The sequence below is a fragment of the Pteropus medius genome, unplaced genomic scaffold (genome assembly GCF_902729225.1).
Source record: "Pteropus medius unplaced genomic scaffold, Ma_sr-lr_union100, whole genome shotgun sequence".
Classification (NCBI taxonomy): Eukaryota; Metazoa; Chordata; class Mammalia; order Chiroptera; family Pteropodidae; genus Pteropus; species Pteropus medius.
This window is the reverse complement of record NW_024341756.1, coordinates 1,017,965-1,043,895: the sequence shown is the minus strand read 5'-3', so window position 1 is coordinate 1,043,895 and position 25,931 is coordinate 1,017,965. Positions and strand designations below refer to the sequence as shown.

The window sequence follows — 25,931 nt, the reverse complement described above, 5'->3', positions numbered from 1 at the left end:
ATGCTGGGATCATATGATGAATTTATGCTACTCTTATAAAAAGCTGCCAAAGATTTTTTTCAAAGTAGTTGCATCATTTATATTTTATCAGCAAAGTATGAGCATTCCAGTTCCTCCACATTCTCACCAGCTGTTCGTATGGTCTGTCTTTTTTATTATAGCCACCTAGTGGTTGGGAAATGATATCTCAATGTGTTTTTAATTTGCAGATCCTTAAATGAGTAATGATGTTGAACATCTTTTCATTTGCTTATTAATCATTCCTATATATTCTTTTTTTTATATTAAAAATCATTGGGGGGACATCAATAAAATAAAATAAGTTTCAAGTGTGCAATTCAACAGTAAGTTGTATATATATACTGCATTGTGTTTTCGCCTCCCAAAATTAGATTCCCTGCCATCACCAAATATTTGACCCCCTTTACCCTTATCTGCCTCCCTCCATACCCCTACCCTTTGGTAACCAGTAATCCACAGACTGTGTCCATGAGACTCTGTTAGTTTGTCATATTTGTTTGTTACTCTCAGTTTTATATTTCATATATGAGTGAAATCATATGGTTTTCAGCTTTTTCTGTCTAACTTATTTCACTTGACATGATTATCTCAGTATCCACCCATGTTGTCTCAAATGGCAGTATTTCATCTTTCCTTATGGCTGAGTAATATTCCATTATATTTATGTACCACACTTTCTTTATCCAGTTAGCTATCATAGGACACTTTGGTTGCTTCTGTGTCCTGGCCACCATGGATTATGCTGCTATGAACATCAGGGTGCATATATCTTTGTGGTTAAATGTTTTCAGGTTTTGTTGGATAAATAGCCAAAAGAGGGATTGCTGGATCACATGATAATTCAATTCTTAGTTTTTTGAGGAAACTCCTACTGTTTTCCATAGTGATTGTACCAATTTACATTCCCAAAAGCAGTGTATGAGGTTTCCTTTTTGCCTACAGCCTCCCCAACACTTGTTATTACTTGTTCTGTTGATAATAGCCATTCTAATAGGTGTGAGATGGTATCTCATTGTAGTTTTGATTTGCATTTCCCTAATAGCTAGTGAGGTTGAACATCTTTTCCTAAGTCTGTTGGCCATTTGTATGTCTTCTTGAGAGAAGTGTCTGTTCAGGTCCTCTTCCCATTTTTTAATTGAGTTGTTTGTTTCCTTATTGAGTTCTATGAGTTCTTTAAATATTTTGAACAATAAACCCTTATCTGATGTACCATTGGCAAATATCTTCTACCTTTCAGTAGGCTGCCTTTTCGTTTTGGTGATGATATTTTTCACTGTGTGAAAACTTTTTAGTTTGATGTAGTCCCATTCATTTATTTTTTTGTTTGTTTCCCTTGCTTGAGGAGACAGATCCAAAAAATATTACTAAGAGCAATACTTTTGTTTTTTGGTGTCCTTTATTTTTTTTCTTTAGTGAGTCTAGCCAGGGGTTTCTCAATTTTATTGATCTTCTCAAAGAACCAGCTCTTTGTTGCATTAATTTTTTCTATTGTCTTTTTGTTCTCAATTTCATTTAATTCTGCTCTGATTTTGATTGTTCCTTTCCTTCTGCTGACTTTGGGCTCCATTTGTTCCTCTTTTCCTAGTTTTTAAAGATTTAATGTTAGGTTGTTTAGTTGGGCTCATTCTTGTTTCTTGAGATAGGCCTGTAATAATATGAACTTCCCTCTTATTACCACTTTTGATATGTTGTACTTTCATTTTTATTTGTGTCTGTCTATCTCTTGATTTCTTTTTATAACTTCTCTGACCCAGTCATTCTTCAGTAACATGCTGTTTAATCTTTATATATTTGTGGCTCTTCTGCTTTCTTTTTACAGTTGATCTCCAGTTTCAAAGCATTATGGTCAGAAAATATGATTGATCTGATTTCAATCTTCTTAAATTTGTTAAACTTAGTTTTGTGTCTCAACAAATGGTCTATTCTTGAGAATGTTCCATGTGCATTAGAGAAGAATGTATAAGCTGCTGTCTTGGGATAAAGGGCTGTGTAAATGTTGATTATGTCCAGTTGGTCTAATGTGTCATTTAAGGATAATATTTCCTTATTGATTTTATGTTTGGATGATCTATCCATTGCTGACAGTGGAGTATTTAGGTCCCTTACTAAATTATGTTTTTGTCAGTCTCTCCCTTTAGTTCTGTTAGTAGTTTTATATATTTTGGTGCTCTCTGGTTGGGAGCATAAATATTGATAAGTGTTAGATCTTCTTGCTGGATGTTTCCCTTTATCATTATGAAGTGTCCATCATTGTCTCTCTTTATCCTTTTTTATCTTGAAGTCTATTTTGTCAGATATAAGTATGGTTATACCTGCTTTTCTCTGGATGCCATTTGCCTGAATTGTTGTTTTCTATCCTTTCACTTTAAATCTATATTTGCCCTTGCAGCTGAGATGTGTCTCTTGAAGGCAGCATTGTGGTTGGGTTTTGTGTTTTGATCCAATCTACTACTCTGTGCTTTTTTATTGGTGATCAGTCTATTTACATTAAGGCTGATCATTGAAATATGAGATTTTCCTAAAACCATTTTATCTTTTTTTTCCTGGTAGTTCAATGTTTCTTTGTCCTTGTGTTTCTATCTATTATTTTAATTTGGTAGTGTTTTGTAGACTTTCCCTTTGTTCCATCATGTTTTATGCTATGTGTCTCAGTTCTGGATTCATGGAGTGTGGTTCCCATTAAGTTTATGTATAGGGTAGTTATATATAAGCTGCTATCTTCTCTTTTTATAGTGGGTTTTTTGTTTTGTTTTGTTTTGGAGGGGGCAGCTTTTAACCATTATGTGATATTTAAGTTTATAATACTCTGTTCATAATAAGGGTTGCACTTTCCTGCTTCTGTCTGCCTGTTAGTCATCTTACTCATAGTTAATGTTTTTTTGTCCTTTTATTTCAGATAGAATGACTTTCTTCAGTATTTCCTATAATGCAGGCTTTGTGGCAGAGAATTCCCTCAGCTTTTGTATGTCTGGAAAGGTCTTTATTTCTCTTTAATATTTTAAGGAAAACTTTGCTGGATATATTATTCTTGGCTTATAATTTCTTTTTATAGTTTGAATATCTTGTTCTACTCCTTCCTTGCTTTTAAAGTTTGTGCTGAGAAGTCCGATGATAGTCTAATGGGTGTTCCTTTATAAGTAACTGTCATTTTTTCCCTGGCTGCCTTGAGAATTCTTTCTTCGTCATTAATTTTTGACAATTTTAATGTAATGTGTTTTGGAGAAGACCTTTTTGGGTTGCGATAATTGGGTATTCTGTTTGCTTCTTGATTTTGAAGATCCAGTTCTTTCCACGGGTTTGGGAAATTCTCATCAACTATTTGAATATGCTTTCTGTTCCCTTATTCCTCTCTTCTCCTCTGGTATACCCATTATTCTTATGTTGCTTTTTCTGATGGTGTCAGATAGTTCTTGTAGAGTTCTTTCATTAGTCTTCATTCTCAAATCTCTCTCTTCCTTCTGGGTCATTTCTAGATTTCCATCTTTGATATCACTAATTCTTTCCTCCAAATGGTCAGCTCTGTTTCCTAAGCTTATTATTTCATTCTTCATCTCTTTTAATGTGTTCTTCATCTCCAGTTCTATTTGGTTATTTTTTTATGGTTTGAATTTCCTTGGTAAGATATTCATTTTGTTCATTTATTTTGTTTCTAATTTCCTGGAATTGGTCAGAATTTTCTTGCATCTCATTGAATTTTTTCAGAAGTGCAATCCTGAATTCTCTGTTATTTAAATTGCATATTTCTATGTCTTTGAGCTTATTTTCTGGAGATTTTTTCACTTTCTGAGCTTTCCTGTCACTCTTGGTTGTTCATTTCGTTTGATGGACTATTTTTCCACCTGGGCATTTATGGGAGTACTATTATTTTTTTTATTTAATTTTTTTTAAGAAAAATTTTGTTATAAAGTAATCTCTCTTTAGGAGGTTGATAAGAAAGGATTTTTCTTTTAATTTCCAGTAGGTGGTTTCCAAGCCTCTTGGGTCAGATTCCTTGTGCCCCTGAATCCTTTCAAGTCAGTCTGCCTGGGTGGAGGTGGGATTGATTGGCAGATTTGCCCAACTTTGGATGCTGTGATGTGCAGATCTCTCAGACATATTCGTGTGCAGGTTGAGTGTTATTTGTTGAGTTATAGATGTTCAGTTTGTTATTTCAAGGGAAGAGATCTGGGGATATTCTTTACTTCTCCATGCTTCTGACATCTTCCTCTATATATTCTTTGGTGAAGTATCTCATCAAATCATTTGCCCATTATAAAATTATGTTGTTTGGGTTTTATTATTATTTGCTGAGTTGTAAGACATTTTTATATATTCTGGTTATGAGTCTTTTATCAGATATATGATTTACAACTTTTTAAAGTTTATTGGGGTAACATTGGTTAATACAATTATATAATTTTCAGGTGTACTTTATAATTTGACATCTATGTATTCTATTGTGTGATTACCACCCAGAGCCTAATTTGATCTCCTTTACCCACTTCACCTTCCTCCTATCCCCTATATTTGACCCCTTTACCTTGTCTACCTTCTCCCTCCTCCCCCATCCTCTATCCTCTGGTAACCACTAGTCTATAGTCCATGTTCATGAGTCTCTGTTTGTTTGTCCTGCTCATTTGTTGATTTTAGGTTTTTATCTCACATATAAGTGATATCATGTGGTTTTTCAACTTTTTCTGTCTGGCTTATTTCGCTTAGTGTGATTATCTTGAGGTCCTTCCATGTTGTCGCAAATGACAGTATTTCATCTCTTCTTATGGCTGAGTAATATTCCATTGTATATATGTACCACAGCTACTTTAGCCAATCATCTATTGTAGGACACTTCAGTTGCTTCCATGTCCGGGCCACCATGAATAATGCTGCTATGAACATCGGTGTGCAAATATCTTTTTGGATATGGGTTTTCAAGTCTTTGAGGTAAATACCCAGTAGAGGGATTGCTGGATCGTATGGTAGATCTACTCTTAGTTTTGTAAGGAACCTCCATACTGTTTTCCATAGTGGCTGTACCAATTTGCAGTCCAACCAGCAGTGTATCCTCTCCAGCATTTGTTATTACTTGCCCTATTGATTATAGCTATTCTAACAGGTATGAGATAGTACCTCATTGTGGTCTTGATTTGCATTCCCCTAATAGCTAGCGATATTGAGCAACTGGTAAAAATCAACTGTTGTTTCTCTGCCGTCGTCTTCTCTGCTTTCTGCCCTGATGACTGGGCCCTGCCGCTGGCTATGTGGAACTCACAAACTCTCCCAGGCAGGGCTGTTCAGGGAACTTACTGTTCCTTCTCTCCTCTCCCCCCTCCTAAAGGGAGCTCTGGGGGTGCAAGAGGCAGCTTCTTTATTTCTCCTAGTCCACTGCTCGACACCTGGGGTTCTGACCTGTGGTAGCTTTTATGTGCAGATTCCACACTCAGACGTGGTGGTGTGCAGTTTGAGTGTTTTTTGTTGAGTTTTAGATGTTCGGCTTATTGTTGTTTCATAGGGAGAGATATGAGAATGTCTCTCACTCTGTCATGTTTCCTTTCAGATCTTAAAAGTTTTAAATTTTGATAAAAGTTTAACTTATCTATTTTATCTTTGGTTGCTTGTGCTTTAGGCCTCATATCTAAGAAACCATTGTTTAATCCAAAGTTATGATGATTTATTTACACATGTTTTCTTCTAAGAGTTCTATAGTTTGAGCTCTTACATTTAAGTTTTAAATCTATTTTCAGTTAATTTTTATATATGGTGTGAGGTTGGGAGTACAACTCAATTCTCTTGTATTATAATATTCAGTTGTCCTGAAACCATTTGTTGAAAAGATTTTTTTTCTTCATTAAGTTATTTTAGCAATCTTTCCAAAATCAATTGGTCATAAATATGAGGGTTTACTTTTGGATTTTGAAGTCTATTCCATAAATCGATATATCTATCCTTATGCAAATGTCTTAATTAATGTAGCTACATAGTAAGTAAGTTTTGAAATAAGGAAATATGAGTTTTCCAACTTAGTTCCTTTTTTTTTTCAAAGATTGTTTTAGCTTTAAATCAGCTAATAAAGAGAAAGAAAAATGAAAATAAACAAGACTTTTAGCTATTCTGGGTTTCTTGAATTTTATATTACTTTTGGGATCAGCTTGTCAATTTCTTCAAAGAATTCATCTGGGATTTTGATAAAGACTATTTTGAATCTGTAGATCAATTTGAGGAATATTGCCATCTTAACAATATTGTCTTCCAAGCATGAACGCAGGATGTCTTTCCATTTAATTAAGTTTTCTTTAATTTCTTCCAATGTTTACAGTTATCAGTTTATGTCTTATAATTACTTTGTTAAATTTATTCATATAATTTATTATTTTTGATGTTATTATAAATGGAATTTGTTATGGGTTGAATTGTATCTCCCCCAAATACATATGGTAAAGCCCTAGCCTCCAGTACCCCAGAATGTGACCTTATTTGGAGTTAGGGTATTTACTAACATAATCAATTTAAAACGAAGATATCAGTTTGGGCCCTAATCCATGACTTAAGTCCTTAGAAGAAGGAGAAATTTGGACACAATCATGCGCACAGTGAGAATGCCGTATGAGGATGGACTTATGTTGCCACAAGCAAGGGAACTACCAGAAGCTAGGAGAGAGGCCTGGAATAGATTCTGTCCTCACAGCCCTCAGAAGAAACCAACCTTGCTAACACCTTTATTTTGAACTTCTAGCCTCCAAAATTGTGAAACAGTACATTTCTATTCAAGCCATCCAGTTTGTGGCATGTTGTTATATGGCAGCTCTAGAAAACTAATACAGAATAGTTTCCTTAATTGTATTTTCAGATTGTTTATTGCTGGTATATTGAAACACAACTGATTTTTGTATATTGATCTCGTACCCTGCAACCTTGCTAAATTTATTAGCTGTAATAGTTGTGTGTGTATGTGTGTGTGTGTATTCTTTAGGATTTCTACATATTAGATTATGTCTTTGCAAACAGAAATAGTTTACTTCTTTCTTTCCAATCTGGATACCTTCAAGGTTTGTAAATTTTTTTTTTCTGGCTTCCTATTCACTCACATCTCTCTGTGAATATTAATTATACTTATTCTAAAGTCTTATTCTGTTTGCTCAGTTAATTCTAGCTATTTAAATGTTGCTTTCCATTGGATGTATTGGTTTTCCTTTTCATGGTGTTTGTTAAATAATAGGGACACATGACCATGCACTCATTCTTGCCTTTGCCATTTTCTGTTTACCCACAGCGAATGTTCTGTTCCTTCCTGCAACCCCTGCCCAAGGAACAGGAGGGCAGGGGCAAGCCTTGTGGTCGATTGTGAGCCCCAGTTGTAGAGGTTCCTAGAGTGGAGCTACTTGGCCTCCTGGGAGTTGCCTCAGGCTCTGTCTGGTTTCTGAAGCCCAAGTGCTCACATCTACTGCCCTTGCCCCTGAAGCAAGTGGAAGAGGACAGAGGGCCTAACCCCCACTTACTGCCCCAAGAGTCCCAAATCCTCTCTTCTCAGTTACCCAGGCCCCCTATGCTGTTATGTCTTCTTCCTCTCAGAACCTCTAACACAACCTACCTTCCACAGTAGTCTTCTCCTGATAGGGCTTTCTAAAAAGGATATTTTGTTTTTCTGTGAATTTATGGCCACAAGGGACTAGAAAACTGACTTCATTGGTTTCATCCTCTCAATCTGTAAAAATTTCTCAAGAGGTTAACATGGAAAAGAATACAAGACACATTTCAGACAGCACTTGTGCATTGAGGTACGTTTAGATGTCCAAGACTGCCCTCATCACCTCACTGCAAGCAAATTTGGAAAGGGCCTGCACCACATCAGCCTGTCGTGGCTCACAGACACTGACCAGTGGGTTGCCAGAGTCTATGGGAACTCATAGGAGCAGAAAAGGCTAAGCACTTTGTCACCTTAGCTGCAACCCTCAAGATTTCCAGAGATTCCAACAAGCTTTGTTACCTTGCTGGCAGTGCTTACATGATGAATGCCCAAATCTGTGGTGGTGGCCATATGATTGATGCTTATACTCAGCTCAGGGGTGTGTTTGTGAACATTCTCAGCTCACACATATACCCTCTACACCTGGTTTACATGTGTGCACCAGTACAGGCATGCACATGCACCACACATCCCCAAGCATGGACATGCATGCACAACTGCACCCACATGTTGTTTTATTCTTCAGTCTTATTCTTTCTTTCCCCATATTTATCTCTGCTCTTCTTTACCTTTTCCTGTCTCTTTTCTACTCTTTCTCAAGGAATATTCTCTTTTTCCATATGTCTGTCTCCCTCCCTGTTCTCTCAGCCTCAGTTTTGGTTTTCTGTGTCATTTTACCAGCCATCAGCTGTGCTTCAAGCAGAACAGCAGAAGTCAATTCAATGCTAGTACCATGTACCAGTATCATGCATTGGCTCAGCCCCAAACATGGCAGGTAAGGCTGATGTTGCCCCACTTCTCTGACTGAGGAGGGCTGGTCATAATGGGGTGCACACCATGTTGTGAAAATCAGGACCAGAGACTCACTGCAGTGAGCTAACAGAGCACAGACTCTGCTGCTCTGGGATGAGACCCAGGGTACTTCCCCAGAACACCTACTCTCCCATCTCTTGGGCAGGAGTCCATGACTTACCCCTACCAGGGGTAGCTGTGATTCCACTCCTGGGCTCACGAGAGGAAATGTACCTGGTCCAACCTAGAGAAATGATTGGCTATGAATATCTCAAGCCCAGTTAAGAGGCCTCATGATGAATAGATTTAAGCCTGTAGCTGGGTGGTCTGTGCTCTGCCCAGTTCCTGCATTTGGCTCGCAGCAAGTCTCCCGACCTCTCGAGGCTCAATTTCTCACTCTGCGAAATGGCTACCTATTTTTCTCATGAGTTCTAAGTGTTACGGGACTTGAATGGCCATCTTGCCCAGCTAGGTGAACATTTGCCTTTTCTTGAATTCCCTATTTCTGTGCTTGTTTTCTCCATTCATTCATTTATTAATTCATTCACTCATCATCTCAATGAGCGTGTGCTGAGGGCATGTCACTGTGCATTGGAGGTGCAGCAGCATGATCTAGCTGTGGCCCTGGGAAAACCCTTGTTTCCTCTTTCATGCACCCCTAACCCTCTTTTCTAGGAGCCTTTAACTCATGGATCCCCTTAACCCAGAGCCGGTTGTCTGCTTCCCTGAGACTGACATTTAAAAGCAGATAAATCAGAAGGATAGAGAAAACTTTCTAATCAGTTTTGACCTGCTTAGGTTAAAAACAAATGTTACCAGCAGCACGCACATGGGAGCTTTTAATCTACATTAGAGCTTTTTATCCAGATGAGAAATTAGTTATCTGCATAAATCGGTGAGGAGGGGCAGAGTTTGGGTTTTGACAGACATATCTACCTCCAGGAAGATAAGAGTGCTCAATTCACTTTCTCTCTCAATCAGCAGGAACATGGCTCCCTCCATGTGTGACTCTATTCTTTCTAGTGGAGCAAGGAGAGAGAAAGAGGAGCTAGGAGAAGGGTACCGATGACTTGACTTGTGCCAGGTTAGGAGCCCAGAAGATGAGGGAAGGAGGTGGAGTGGCCCACGGGGTTCCATGGCCTTCCTCTGCAAAGACCAACCATGCTCTTTTCCCAGGGAGACCCAATGCACCATGTGGGAGACAGGGCACCAACTATACTTCTTGAGAAATTTTGTTGGCCCCAAGCCCTTCTGGACTAGTTAAGCATGTTTTGAAGTAAGTGTGTGTGTGTGTGTGTGTGTGTGTGTGTGTGTGTGTGTGTGTGTGTGTTGTCAACCTCTGTTGATCACTGCCAAGTGCTGGGCACTTTCCTGATGTCTTTCATGTGTTACCTCCTATTTTATCTGAAGCGGGGGCCTCAGTTTACTCTACTTTACTGACTTGGAAACTGCTGCTTGCAGGGTATAAGGGACTTGCCAGTAAGTGGCAGAGCTGGGACAGGAATCAGCTATGATACTTCTAAGCCGTCTGGGGCCACAGCCCTTTCTGCCTCTAGTGTGCGTATCCCTAGTGTCCTCCCTCACCTCTCAGTTTGGGACACTAGCCTCTCCTTCTAGCCTCTCCACTTTGTGGGCTCCAAGCAGTCTTCTTACTGAGAGGCACCTTGGGCTCTCCCAGAAGAGAATCATGTGGCCATGGAGGCTTCCATACTGATCTACACTTAGGAGTGAATGAAAGAGAAGTGACCAGGGAGTGGCCATGGGGAGGATCCAACCCTCCATCCCCAGGATAGCAGATCCACCATGACATCACTGTGAAGTGGCTGCTCAACTTTCACAGCCCCTGGCTGAAGATCTGCTGCTGGTGACTCAGTGTTCAGAAGGAACAGGCTCAATTCATAGGCCCCCCAACATGCAACTGAGAAGAAGGTCATGTTTATTGAGCATGTACCTTGGGCTAGACACCTTTTAGTGGAATTTCTCCCTGGGCAATGCTGAGAGAAAGACATGATTGTCATGCTCTCATTGAACGGACAAATAATGGAGGCTGGAAGGTTAATATCATATAATTATTTGTGCATTAAAAAATGTTGGCATTCCCGCTAGACTCTTGGCTTCAGGAGAAGAGATCTTGTAAGCCCTACACCAAACAATGCCATTTGTTTTCTGACTCCCAAATCTACATGGCCTCTGGCTACCCAGAGGAGGAAGGCTATCGGGCTTGGCTGTGGTGTGTTTTTTACCCCAGATTCATTGCCCCAGGAATCCTCTGCTTTTGGAGCCATATAATACAGAATAAGGACATTGGTGGAAGGAAGATCAGGGTGACAGTCTTGGCTCCACCACTCACTGGCTATGACTTCCCTGTCTGCAAAATGGGAGCAGCAGCAGTGTCCACCCAAAAGGGTCACTGTGATGACTCATAGAAAGAACATAGGTAGGAGATTAGCGTATGTGGGATATAGGAAGTGGTCAGTAGAAGGTAGCCCCTCAGGGGCAAGGAAGGAAAGTGTTGTACCACTCAGTGATGCTGGAACAGAGAGTTTTGATTCAAATGGCTCTCTGCCACAACCTGCAGCTGTGCTGAAACCTGTGGCAGGAGCATGGGCAGTCTCACCCCAGTGGGACCTTTTCCCTCTTGCAGTGGCTCTTACTTCTCTCAGAATTTCAACAAATGAAGTCAGATCCATAAAAGCACTTTCTTTTCCACATTAAGGGCCCTTGGAAAGCAAAACATCCCAAGGTCAGTAGTGTGAGCACTCAAACCAGAGAGAGAAAGCATGTTCTGGCCAGTAGGCAGAGCTATGAGGCCAGTCTGTGTTGATCAGGCAGAACTTGCTAATTGGGGGAACACATCACATATTCCTCTCCGGAGAGGTTGTCCAGCCATTAATCCTCTCATGGCATCCATTTGCACCAAATGTTTGGCCTCTCAGCCCCTAAGTGAGTTGGTTCCTCATACTCTGAAGGTACAGTTAACTAATTCTGGTTGTGATGACAAGAAAGGGGAGTGTCAGCTGTCCGTGGCATTTGCAGGACACCTGGGCACACTCCTACTCTCAGCTTGACCCTTTCTGGTGTTGGTAAGGAGGCCATTCTATCCCTAGAGTCTGACATCCAGGATTTCATTAAGCTATGTCTAGAGTGCTGTTCTTTGCGCTAAACAGCATTGCACCCCCTTGTGGCCCACTTCCAAGGACCCCTAAGGCAGAGAGTTGGCTTTCTAATCTTTGTATGATGATAGATTTGGCTGCAGAGTTGCAAGTTTCTGAGCCTTCATGGTACCTGAAGCCACTTGGCTGTCTTCAGTCTCAGAAGCCAGTGCTGAGTCCCTGATTGGTCTTGGGAGCAGCACAGCACACACAACCTGCTGCTTATAAGGTAGTGGCCAGCAAGCCATGTTGGCTACAGCAGAAGCAACTGAAGTGGAGGTACTTCCCCATCAGCAGCAGCTCTTCAGGGCAGAGGGACATCAGTCTTGGCCATTACCCTACATAAGTGTTGCTTCGATATCCTACTCTTTTTCTTTTTCTATGCAGTTAAAAAAAATCCCTATTATTCTGTGAAATGAGAGGAATTAGATATCTTTAAGAAGACAAATTGAACATCAGCTTTGAGTACAGATGGTACTAGATTCCCTACTACCTCTTTGGGCAGGGTTCTTCTGGCTCTGTCATAGGACTTCCTGGCTCAGGATGAGGACTGAGCCTCAGAAGTTCACTACCATGCCCCTCCCAAAAGGATAGCCCTGGCTCAATCATACTTAATCATCTGTAAACATCTGACCAGGACTCAGGCTATATTTTTAGCATAGATACAGAGCTGCTTGGATGAAGTGGGAATTGGGGGCTCAGGGGTCTCACACTCAGCCTCCTTCCCACTCCCCAGGGACCCATAGAGTTCACAGTGAAAACAATGAACCTTGAAAAAGCCTTATAAACAGTGGTCTTTGAATAGGTCCAGGTGGGGTAAACAGAAAAGTGCAGCCTGGGGGCATTTTGAAGGACCCATACTTTCTCTACCTTCCAGATCCTTCTAGTCTTAATAATTTGGTAAAGGTACATACTGTGAATAGCTTAAAGTACAAACTATTTGCCCAGATGAGAGAGAGAAGGAATGTCTCAGTTCAGAAAACTTACCTATTATCATGTTCTAGAGTCAAGAAACACATTTAGCTTTTGTACTTGATGCAGCAGATTTCCAAATAAAATGGCTACATGTGTATGCAGCTTTAACTTCTTTCAATTTTCCACTGAAATGACCAACAATAGAACATAGAAATAGGAAAAGCATAGAAATTGGAGAAGTGTGGCATTGCCAAGTCAGAAATTCATATATTCAAAAAATTCTTTTAGAAAAGGATGGGACAAGACCAAATAGAGAGAAGAGTTGACCCAAGCCTAGCAAAGCCCCATGACAAATCCCTTAGGAGATCCAGGAGATCCAGGAACTGGAGGCAAGGGCAACTGGGGTACTGGATTCCATTCTCCCTATGAGAAGGGACAAGAGCCTTGGGCCATGGCAAAGGTAGAACATAAGGTTGCATTTGATTTGTGTCCAAGAAAAAGATACTGCTTTATGCAAAGAAAGGGGATACTGACCCAACTATGGTAGCCATAACAAATATGGTTAAAAGCAATGGCTCTGGTTAGAGTCCGAAATGTCTGGAGTTTTTTCTAAACCCTCAATAAGGTTAGACCTTGGGAAAGTCACTTGATTATCTCCAAACCTCAATTTAATCCATCAACGAGAGTTATTTAAAATCTACTTCATGGAGCTATGAGAATTAAACACAATAATCTATGTTATGACCTTAGCAAAGGGCTGGCACTTAATAGGTAAATATTACCTTCCAAATATAGCAGTGATTTCCAATGCTAGGTGAGCAAGATAATCCATTTATATCTATGTATTTAAGATAGAAAGAGAAATCTAGCTTTGCTAATGACTGATATGTGGACTGACCCTGGGCTCTGCCTTGACCAAATGTTAGGTGGATTTGGTTGTGTCTGCTAAAGATCACTTGCTGGAAGGCAGAGCAGGAGCTTGCACAACAGCAGGTGGACAGTGGTCCTCTCACACATTTCTTGTCTTCAGGAATTTGTACCTATTGCAGTTTCCATGGACCCAGCTAAGGAGATATATGTATATATGTGTGTGTGTGTGTGTGTGTGTGTGTGTGTGTGTGTGTGTGTGTGTGTGTGTGTGTGTATACATATATATATATATAATATTTTCTTAAATAGTTGAATTTCTGTTGCTTGGTTTCATAAAAAAAAGGATTAGAAAGTATTCCTTCTGCTTCTATCTTCTGAAACAGTTTGTAGAGAACTGGTGTAATTTTTCTTAAACGGTTGGTAGAATCCATCAGTGAACTCATCTGGGCCTGATGCTTTCCATTTTGTAAGTTTATAAATTTTTGATTAAATTTCTTTACTAGATACAGACCTATTCAGATTATCTATTTCTTCTTGTGTGGGCAGAAAGTGTCTTTCAAGGAATTCGTTTGGTTCATCTAGGTTATCAAATTTGTGGATATAGAGTTCATATCATTCCTCTATTATCATTTAATGTTCATGGGACCTGTAGTGATGTCTCTCTTTCATGTCTGATGTTCATAATTTGTGTCTTTTCTCTTTTTTTCTCATTCTGGGTAGAGGCTTATTGATTTTATTGATATTTTCAAAGAACTAGCTTTTGGTTTCATTTATTTTCTCTGTTGACTTCCTGTTTTCAATTTCATTAATTCCTGCTCTAATTTTTATTACTGCTCTTCTTCTGATTACTTTGGTTTTAATTTGTTCTTCTTTTTCTAGTTTCCCAAGGGAACACTTAGATGATTGATTTTCTAATATATGCGTTCAATGTTATAAATTTCCCTAGGAGGTTGAGAGGTGGGTCTGAAAGTTCCAGGCTTCTAGTAAAATTTTGGTTGTTCTGGCAACAAGCCATCTAGGAGCTGCCAAGACTCATTAAGGAAAAAAAAAATGCTCCTATCACTCAGGAAATTCCAAGGCATTTAGGAGCTCCATGTCAGGAACTGGAGACAAAGACCAAATATATCTTTCTTTTATGCTAAAGAGTTTTAGACAGCTTAGAGGGAGGCAATTCTGCTAAGAAGCTTGGCTGTGAATGGGAAGAGAAGGCAGGATAGCACCTAGGAGGCATAGAGGGTACCCAGATATTTTTTTGAAATCATTTTTGTTGATTTTATTTCTCATGAGAAGTTATATGTTTAAATGGAGGACATTACAGAGAAAAATGAGAAGGTATATTTAAATACACACTATTAAGAGGAGGTAGGAGGGGATGGCAACTAGGGCAGAGGTGCTGTGTGAATAAGGTTGTGTCCTGCATTATGACAGGAGGAAGGGAGGGAAGGATGCAGACAAATGTCTAAATTGGGAGGTAAGAGTTGAGACAATTCTTAATGATGGTTTGGAATCTTCCTATGAGAGGGAGCATCATCATCTGACAAGGAGTGATATCAAGAGAAAGCTGGGGTTTGAGAAAGACCTAGAGGATTTGAAATTGTTGGATATGCTGGGAATTGTTGGATAATTTAGAGAGGAGTAGATCGAAAAAACTCAAACCATAAGAAAGAGAGCCATAAATGGGATACTGTTATACAAATGAAGACATTCTCTCCATCAAAAGACAACACAAAGGGAGTAAAAATATAACCACGAATGGGGAGATTGTACAAACAACTAGACATTTCCCAATTTGTAACACATTTAATTCTCACTGTATTAGAATATATAGAGAGCTTCTAAATCAGTAAGAAAAAGAATAATCAATAGAAAACTTAGCAAAAACTTTGAACAGGCATTTTACTAAAGAGTAAACCCAAATGACTAGTGAACATCCAAAAAGATGTTTGATATCATTTATCATCAGAAAAATGAAATTAAACCCACAATGAGACAACACTATACAACCAACATATTGGATAAAATTAAGTCAACACTTATTGAAGTATTGGCCAGTATTATGTGTTAGTTTCTTATTGCTGCGGTAACAAATTACTATACAATATGGCTTAAAACAACAGAAATTTACTATATGACAGTTCTGGAGGTCAGAAGTCCAACTTCAGTATCACTGAGATAAATTCAAGGTGTTGGCAGGGCTGATTCTGGAGGCTGTAGAAAATGTTTCCCTGACTTTTCCATCTTCTACATGCTACCTACTCCTTGACTTATATTCTGTTTCTCCAACTATAAATCTCTCTCACTCTTTCCGATCGCTGCTTCTGTCATTACATCTCCTTCTAGGAAACTGACCCTCCTATCTCCTTCTTATAAGGGCCCTTGTGATAACATTCGCCCCAACCCCAAACTCCCTATGTAAAGATCCTTAACTAATCACACCTGCAAAGTCTCTTTTATGATGTAAGGAAACATATTCACAGATTTTGGAGACTAGGTAGGACAAGGACTTCTTGAGGGGAGGGGCATTATTTTGGCTACCACAAATTGGAACAATGGGAACTTCATACATTGCTGGTAGGAGTGTGTATTGGTATAACTACTTTAGAAAACAATTGGATATTTCCCATTAGAGTTAAACACGGGAATTTCCTATGATCCAGCAGTTGCACTTGCAGCTAGATCTGTGAGAACTCTTGCACCTAGGCACCAGGAGACAGATACTAAAATAATCAAAGGAATCTAGTCCCATTATCTCTCTGACAGCATTTCCTTTTCATTCTTGGTAATGCTTACTTTTCTCCAGACACATATGATGTTGTATAATAAAGAATTTGGCTAGCTTTTGTCCTCTGGTTCCTGGGAGGAAGCCCATAAATCCTTGGAATTTTCTAAATGATAGAAGTGTCTTTGTTATTCATGGTGGGCCCTCAGACCACACCTGAGTTTAAGCTTACTTGGTTACTCAGGATGGGAGCTAGTTATGCTGGAAAGACCAACCATGTGATTAGAAGGTCTAGGCTTTGAGTCATGTGACATCAGTTCAATTTCAGGGGAGGTGAACAGGGCTGGAGATTGAACCATGTGTACATGGATGACTCAATCATGTTTACATAATAAAACCCTGGACACAGGTAAAACTCTGGACATAGAAGCTCAGGTGAACTTCCTTGGTTAACAATACAATATGCTGGGAGGGTGACACATCCTGACTCCACAGGAGAGGACATGAAAGCTTTTTGTTTGGCGCCCTCCCAAATCTTGCCCTTTGTGACTTTTTGGCCAGCCCTGATTTGAATCCTTCTTACCATGGTAAGACTGTAATCATGAGTGCGGTGCTTATCTGAGTTCTGGAGTTCTTATAGTGAATTATCAAACTCAAGGGGGTAGTGGGAACCTCCAGATTTGTAGCCATTTGGTCAGAAACTTTGAGGCTTGGGGTGGCTTGAGGACCCTTGAGTTTGTGGCTGGTATCTGAAGTAAGGACAGTCTTGTGGGGACTGTGTCCTTAACCAGTGAAATTTGGACTATTTTGAGTAGTTAGTGTCAGAATTGTACTGCCTGGAGACTGATGCACTGACTTCTCCTTCTGCTGCAACACCTTGCCCAAAAGGGTACACGGCATCATCTACACCTCCTTTAAGTCTTGGCTTAGATGTTAACTCAGTGGAAAATACTGTAGAGGTGCAACCTACCATCCTGATACTTTTCATCTCTTCCTGCTTTTGTTCCTGTGATGCTGCAGTTTCATGGTTCCGAGGTAAGGGGTATGAGGCTTGGGCAGTTGGAAAAAAATGTGGGGAGCCATAGGCAACTGCGATATAGCTCTTTATTCCAGCAAGGGCACAGCCAGCCTCACAGGTTAAACAATAATGGCACATTGCCAGATAATAGAAGCCTGCGTATGTGGACCAGGCACATGGTTACATAAGGGGAGAAGTGCTGAGTCACTTCCCCTCCGAAGTTAGCTCAGGGTGTTGGGAGGGAGCCTGACTACAGCCATCGTTCTTTTTCCTCACAGTTCCTAAATAGTACTTCTCATCTTTTAACATACAACATACTTCGTCTATTTTTTTCTGTTTATTGTTGTCATCTGCTCCTAGAATAACCATGTGGGATGGAAAGTTTATCTGTTCTGATCACTGTTCTATCTCAATGCCTAAAGTAGTGCCTGGCAAATAGTAGGTGCTCAAAAATATTTGTTCAGTGAATAAATGAATAATAGCAAAAGCATGTCTGCTTCTCAAATGTCTACTAATAGTAGACCAAATAAACATATTATAACAATACCAAAGAACAGTCAACATGAATAAACTACACTCATCCATATGGGTGAATCCCACAAACAATATTGATGACACAAGCAAGTAGAAAATACAAAATATGATTCTATGGGGCTAAAATAATACTTTTTCTCCTGCCTTTTAAGTTCTTCTAGCTGGGCTAATAATTCAAAAGACATACAGCAGATTAACAGCAGAAAACAAATTTTAATACATGTGCACAAGAATTCACATAAGCATAAAATTTCCAAAGTGAGGCAAAATTAAAAATATATGTCATTTTGGACAAAGTAGAAAAGGGAGGAATGGGGTCTTAGATTTTAAAAATGAAAATGGGCCATTTACAAGTTCTTGCTAGGCAACTCAGAAACAATGAGATGTAGAGGGTGATTTAGTTAACAGGCCCCTGCTTAGATACTTCCTGTCTAATTCTAAGGTGATTATGCTAAGGTTCCCTTCCTGAAGCAGATTTTTCTATTTGAATGTCTTAGGCAGGAAAGGAGGAGGGTCAATAGTTCTTTCTGAGTCTTGTTTCTTAACAACCAGTTAAAAACAATATCCCAAAAGGTAGATTTAGGGGGGTAAAACTTTGGTCCCTTCAATTCCATTCACAAAAGTTCTAAAATAGGCATATATATCTAGGGGTAAAAGTCTAAGCAGAGGCAGAGGAATAAATATCAGGGTAATGGTTACCTTGGGAGGGGGTTGGTAGGGAGAGGGTACAAGGGAAAAGCCATTGGAGAAGGACACAAGGGGGCTTCTCATGTGCTGGCAGTGCCCTATTTCTAGTTCCATGGACATTCTCATTGTGATTATTCTTGAAACTGTACACATACATTTCATACACTCTTCTGTATGTGTGACATATTTTACAGTTTAAGAGAAGGATCAAGAGAACCATCAGAGGATGATTGAGTAGTGTTGAGTTCTCAGTTCCACTAATGAGTTTATTGTGAGTTTAGAGTGATAGTAGGGCTGTATGATTGCCTCTAGCAGCACTTAGATACCTGAGGGGACATCTGGAGAAGGCAGAGGTGGATTCATCTGTCACTGGAGGTTATCCAGGTAAGAGGAGCAAAGAAATCTAGGGTATTGGCAAGGGAACAACTAAAAACCTGTTCTATGGAAACAAAGGTAAGGGGGAGGCAAGTGAAGGTAGGAGGGAGAAAACTGAAGTCTCAAGAGACCTGGCTTGAATAAGAATCAGATCTGAGAAACTAGTGCAGTCTAGGTTCTGGACTCCATGGGAGGAAAATGCTGTAAGCATTGTTGTCATGGGAAGTCTTTCTCTTCCTCTCTCCACCACTCTCTCTTTTAGATATTTGAGATACAACTTTATTTTGATTCTAAATGAAAAGGAATGGGAATGACAGTAACACAAGATTTCACCACTGAATATTGCAATGTGACTAGCAGTCTTATATTTGAGTGTCAATAAGGAAATAGAAGTCTTGAAGGTGGCTGCCTATGAAGCAAGATAATGTCTGGCTGCAACAGGAACAGTGGGTGGCTGAATTGTCATGAACATATATGTTATAGTTCTCATAACCTGCAGAACTCCCTCTACACCAAAGCCAGCCCAAACAAAACAACATACAAAGTACTACCAGTGTCCTGCTATGCAGATGCACCTCAAGACACACTCCTCAGCATGGGTAAGGTGGACAGCAGAAGTTCTTGGGGCAAAAAGATTGTGGACTCCTCCCCTTTTTCTGTCTGATCCAAGCACTTTTGGCTCTATCTGCAGTTCATTTCCAATTGCAAACACTTCTTATCACCATGAGCATTACTATTCTGGTTTAAACCACCATCATCCATCATCTGACAATTACCACAGTCTTTTAACCACTCCTTTCACTTCCCCTGTGCACCCTAGAGACTTCTTCATCTTTCTGGAAACAGTGGCAATGCTATATTCATTGGCAGTAATGAATCATCCTGATTTCCACCCCCCCATAATAATAGATATAGCAAAAAGGAGGAAAATGTGTGGAAAAAAAATCTGAACAAAGAGATGACACAGTAGTCATAGAGATTAAAAATTATTTTTAAATTTACATACAGTAAAATTCATTCTTTTTGGTGTACAGCTACTTTAAGTTTTGACAAATACATAGCATTATGTGACCACCACCACAAATCAAATACAGATACACTCTCACAGCACCTAAAAATTTCCCCATGCTAGAATTAACCCTCTCCCCCTAACCCCTGAGGGCCACTGATCTATTCTCCATCTTTACCTTTGCCTTTTCTAGGAAGTCATAGAAATGTCGTAGAAATGAAATAATATAGTTTGGATCATTTTTAGTCTGGCTTCTTTCAATTTACAAAACACGTTTGAGAACCATTCATGTTGTTGCTGAGTGGTGTTCAACTGTCTGGATGTACCAAGGATTGTTTATTCACTCAGGTTATCTGTTGTTTCCAGTTTGTCTCAGGAACTGACAGAATATGAGATACAATTCAGCAGCAATATAGATTTGGACTTGATTAACAATCTGACCTAACTGATAATACAGAATATATGTTCTTTTCAAAGGCATATGGTACAGAACACATTCTAGACTATAAAGAATGTATAAGCAGGTCCTGCTGTCAAGATGGCAGAGTAAGTAAATGCTGCACTCCCCTCCTCTCACATCCACATCAAAATTACAACTAAACTACAGAATAGCCATCACTGGGAGTCACCTGAAGTCTAGCTGAACAGAAGTCCTACAACTGGGGACACATAGAAGAGGACACCTTCAGACTGGTAGGAGGGATGGAGAAGCAAAATGGGTTGGTCCCACACTCCCGTGAGACAGTTGAGAATTGGGAGAAATGTTTCGGCTGAGGAGGGTCGTCCCAGAAGAGTGAGGGGTCCTAACCCCATATCTAGCTACCCAGCCCAGGGTACCAGTGCTGAGAAGAGAAGTCTCCACAACTTCTAGCTGAGAAAACCAGCAGAGATTGTGGCTGAATAAGACGGAGGGCTGTGGAAGTGGCAGACTTTCCTCTTAAGGGGGTTGTGCCTGAACTTACTCAGTTATGGACACACTCACTCTGAGCTCCAGCTCTGGGTCAGCAGCCTGAGAAGTGCCAGAGACATATGGGGAGAAACTGAGTTATCTGGCTTCAGGATGAGGGCCAGAGGGCCAGCTTTCTCCCAGACAGAAGTTCTGGTAGAAGGCATTGTTCCTTTTTTGAGCTCCACCCTGCCCAGACTGCACACCCAGGTGGGCACCATATTGGAGTCTCCATTAATGTAGCTAACACTGCTCACCCTGCCCTAGTGATTCTCTGAGATCCCGCCCCTCTCAACATGCAGGCCCACCTAAGCCACTTCCATACAAAGGGCCTGTCATGTCTCATGCTGTGGACTTTCCTAAAATCCCTCAAAGGTTCGCAAAACTAAAACAACTAGCATCTGGCCTCAGTGTGTCACATACCTCTTTCTGAGTAACCTCAAATCTGACACTAGTGGCAGCTGGCCTTGGTTTACAGTTTGGCCTCTTGAGGTGCTTCCAAGTCCAGCGTGGGTGATGGCCTGTATGGATTGCTTGATGGTTCATGCCAGGTGGCCCCGGGTAGGTCACAGATTCAGCTGAACCTGGTCTATGGCAGGACTCCTCCCAGGAAGCCCTGAGGTTGGAACACTCATTGGCTAGGTTCAGTCTGAGCTGGAGCACCAACTGGGTAACATCTGAGGATGACACACTAAAGGGCAGACAGGGCAGGCAAGCACTAGAGCCCTGCTAAAGTGAATCCTGCTTTGTAGAGTCAGCCCCTGCACAACAGCTCCTCTACTGGTCATGGCCAGTCTTCACAACCAATCAGCCTGAGGGTCAATCCCTCCCACTGACAAGCAAATAGAAACCAAGACTCAACTACAACAGGAGGGCACACACAACTGATACAAGGGATATACCTGTGTGGCCAGAGAACACTGTGTCACTGGGCCCCACAGCACACCTATTACATAAGGCCACTCTACTAAGATTGGGAGACATAGCAGCCTTACCTAATGCATAGAAACAAACACAAGTAGGCAGCCAAAATGGGAAGACAAAGAAATATGTCCCAAATGAAAGAACAGAACAAAGCTCTAGAAAAAGAACTAAACAGAATGGAGACAAGCAATCTACCAGATGCAGAGTTCAAAACACTTGTTATGGACGTGACTCCATAGTGTAGGGATTAGCATGTCTGCTTTAACGCAGAAGGTCCCGGGTTCACGCCCCAGTGGAGCCACGGTCCATGGTCTACAGCCATGCCACCCTGAACAAGCCCGATATCTGATCTCGGAAGCTAAGCAGGGTCGCGCCTGGTTAGTACTTGGATGAGAGACCACCTAGGAAGACCAGGTGCTCTAGGCATAAATAATAATAAATAATTTAAAAAAACAAAACACTTGTTATAAGGATGCTGAATGAACTTAAGGGGAAAGTAGATGAACTCAGTGAGAACTTTAACAAAGAGATAGAAAACATAAAAGTGGAGATAGAAAACATAAAAAAGAACCAGTCAGAAATGAAGAATACAGTAACTGAAATGAGGAATACCTTAGGAGGACTTAATAGTAGATTAGATGAAGCAGAGGACTGAATCAGTGATTTAGAAGATAAGGTAGCAGAAAACACTCAATCAGAACAGCCACAAGAAAAAAGAATCCAAAAAAATGAGGATCGTTTAAGAGGCCTCTGGGATAACATCACGCATACCAATATTCACATCATAGGGATACCAGAAGGAGAAGACAGAGGGCAAGAAATGAAAACCTATTTCAAGAAATGATGACTGAAAACTTCCCTAACCTGGTGAAGGAAATAGACATACAAGCTCAGGAAGCACAGTTCATCCCACACAAGATGAACCCAAAGAGGCCAACACCAAGAACATCATAAGTAAAATAGCAAAAGTTAAAGACAAAGAGAATCTTAAAAGCAGCAACAGAAAAGAAGTTAGTTACCTACGGGGGAGCTGCCAGAAGACCGTCAGCTGGTTTCTAACAGAAACTTTGCAGGCCAGAAGGGACTGGCACAAAATATTCAAAATATTGAAAAACAAGGACCTACAACCAAGATTACTATCATTTAGAATCAAAAGAGGGATAAAGAGCTTCCCAGACAAGAAAAAGCTAAAGGAGTCATCATCACCAAGCCAGTACTATGGGAAATGTTAGAGGGACTTCTTTAAGAAGAAGAAGAAGAAGAAAGATAAAAAAATGAATAATAATACAATTGCAATAATTATATACCTAGCAACAATTACTTTAAATGTAAATGAGTTAAATGCTCCAGATAGAAAATAGGGTGGCTGAATGGATAAGAAAACAAGGCCCTACATATGTTGCCTACAAGAGACTCACTTCGGTTAGAAAGACACACACAGACTGAAAGTAAAGTGATGAAAAAGTTGTTTCATGAAAATGTATACATCTGCAAAACAAAACAAAACAAAACAAAAAGCTGGGGTAGCAATACTATACCAGACAAAATAGACTTTAAAACAAAGGCCATAACAAGCGACAAAAAAGGACCCAGTTATCCCACTTCTGGGTATTTATCTGAAGGAACCCAAAATACTATTTTGAAGGGACCTGTGAATACGTAAGTTTATTGCAGCATGATTTACAGTAGCCAAGATATTGAGGCATTCTGGGTGTCAATCAATAAATAAGTGGATAAAGAAGAGGTGGTTCATATATACAATGGAATACTATTCAGCCATAAACAAGAATGAAATCTTGCCATCTGTAACAACATAGATGGACCTAGAAGGTACTGTGCTGAGTGGAGTAAGTCAGAGAAAGACAAATGTCATATGTGGAGTCTAGAGATCAGGATAAAAAAACAAACAACAGAAACAAACTCATAGATACAGAGAGCATTTTGATCATTGTCAGATTGTGGGGTGGGGGGATGGGTAAAGGAGATAGGGGATTAAGAAGTACAAATTGGTAGTTACAAAATAGTTATGGGGATGTGGTGTATAGCATGGGGAATATAGTCAGTAATATTGTAATAACTATGTATGGTGTCAGATGGATACTCGATTTAATGTGGCAATCACTTCATAAGTTATATAAATGCCTACTCACTGTGTTGTACCCTGAAACTAATTTAATACTGTATGTTGACTATAATTGAAAAAATATATATAAACATTTTTAAACAATGAATTATGAGCAGATTTCAGAGAATTGAAATGGTAGTATATCCTCTGCCTGTTGTATAATTAAATTGGAAGTCAATAACAGTATGATAACTAGAAAATTCCCTAATATTTGGAAACTAGACACATCCTTCCACATAACTCATAGACCAAAAGAGAAATCAAAATGGATATTAAAAAATATCTTGAGTTAAATGAGAAAAATGCACTTAAAATTGTGACAGACAGTAAAACAGGGCTTAAAAGGAAATTTATAGCTTTAAATGTACATGGTAGAAAAGAAGGTTAAAAACCAATGAGGGTAGCTTCCAATTTAAGAAACTGAGGAACAAAAGGATAATAAATATCCCTCCAAAGTAGAAATATAGACATAATAAAACTAAAGGCAGAGATCAATGAAATAAAAGGCACAACAGAGGAAACTCAATAAAGTTGAAAGGTGTTTCTTTGAAAAAAATTATAAAATTGACAAAACCTTAGCAAGACTGATGAAGAAAAGACAAACACAAAGATCCCTAATATCAGAATGAAAAGTAGGACATTACTGCAGATTTTACAGACATCCGAGAGATAATACAAGGATGTTATTAACATTTGTCAGTAAATCAGAAAATTTAAACAAAATGGAAAAATATTTCAAAAACACAATTTACCAAAAGCAACATAGGAAGAAATGAATAATCCGCAGGATCCTATATCTATTAAAGAACATGGCTTCGTAATCTAAAGCCTTCCCATAGTGAAAATCAAGGTGCAGACAGTTATTAATATTCTCATTGAAAATCAATGAAGCACAAATTTATGACTTGCATACTACTGTCTATGTATATTATACTTATAAAAAGTTATAAATCTTCATTTAAATAATATAGGGAGCTGTAGGTAGGGGTATAGAAGAAATAAAATTGGCCATTTATTGACAATTGCTGAAGTGGGCTATTGGTTTTATTATACCTTCTTAGCTCCTACTTTTGTAAATGCTTGAAATTTTCCATAATAAAATGTTTTTGTAAAAAAAAAAAAATGTCAGACCATACATTACTCTGCAAAACCCTCCTCCAGCTTTGCAACTCCCTGTGTGTCAAAGCCACAATGGGCCAGTGGCCAACCAGGCTCTTCCTAATGTGGCATGTCCTGGAATCTCACTCTCTACCACACTCTAGCTCATTTTCACACCACTCTGGCATCCTCACTATTGCCTGCATATGCCCAAGGCGTACTCCCATCTCTGGGCTTTTGCACTTGTTATTCTCTTTGCCTCAAATGTTCATTCTTGAGATTCAGCATGGCTCGCCTCAGTCAGATCTTGATCAAATGTTATCCTTTCAGCAGACTTCTCTGACTACCCAAAATAAAATAACTAATTCCACAAATCGCACTCCTTATCCCCTCTTTCTGCCATGCTTCTCTCCAGAGCATCTGCTCTTTTGACATATGAAATATTTTCTTGTGCTTTTATTGCCTGCTTCCTACAAGAATGCAAACTTCAGCCAGATAGGGACATTCACACCAGTATCCCAGTTCCCAGAATGGCATTCAGTAAACATGTACTGAATGAATAAGAAAGGTCCTCAGTTTCTCCAAGAGGTGCTATGGGGCACCTCCCCATTCTTCCACCCATATCCCTTTACCCTGTGGGCTTCCTAGCCCCAGGCTTGTCCCACATTCACCTGAGTCTGGCTGCCTGTAATACTCCTGACCCTCAGTGTTGCTGCCAGATAACAGGGATGTCCCTTCAGAGAGTCAGGAGGCTGCAGTGGGAGCCAGAAAACCTGGATCCTCCTCTTAGTTTTGGAAAAATATGGACTATGGAATCTCTCAAGGTGATTTTGACACTTACCAGCTCTGATATCCTGCATGACCACTTCGCTTCCCTGACCATCAGTTTGCTCATTTGTCCAGTGGGTACAAAATCAACACCAAACTTATAGCGTGGTTGTAATGATTAAAGGGAATAACCAAAGGGACTAAGATTTGCCCACGGAAGCCCTTTCACTCTCAGATGCCACTGATGAAAATTTTGACAGCTCTGAGGAGTCCCCAAAGGGTCTTTTACACGAGGCGGCCTCATCACCTGTTGGGTTG

The 25,931-nt window shown here is 39.8% G+C and overlaps 1 protein-coding gene and 1 pseudogene across 8 annotated transcripts in view; both read left to right on the top strand.

The window, feature by feature from the left end:
• The window catches only part of RASGEF1A (RasGEF domain family member 1A), a 110,717-nt gene that overhangs the window by 882 nt on the left and 83,904 nt on the right, over positions 1-25,931 (top strand). The window lies entirely within an intron of this gene.
• Positions 21,933-22,048, top strand: LOC120594891 (uncharacterized; annotated as a pseudogene).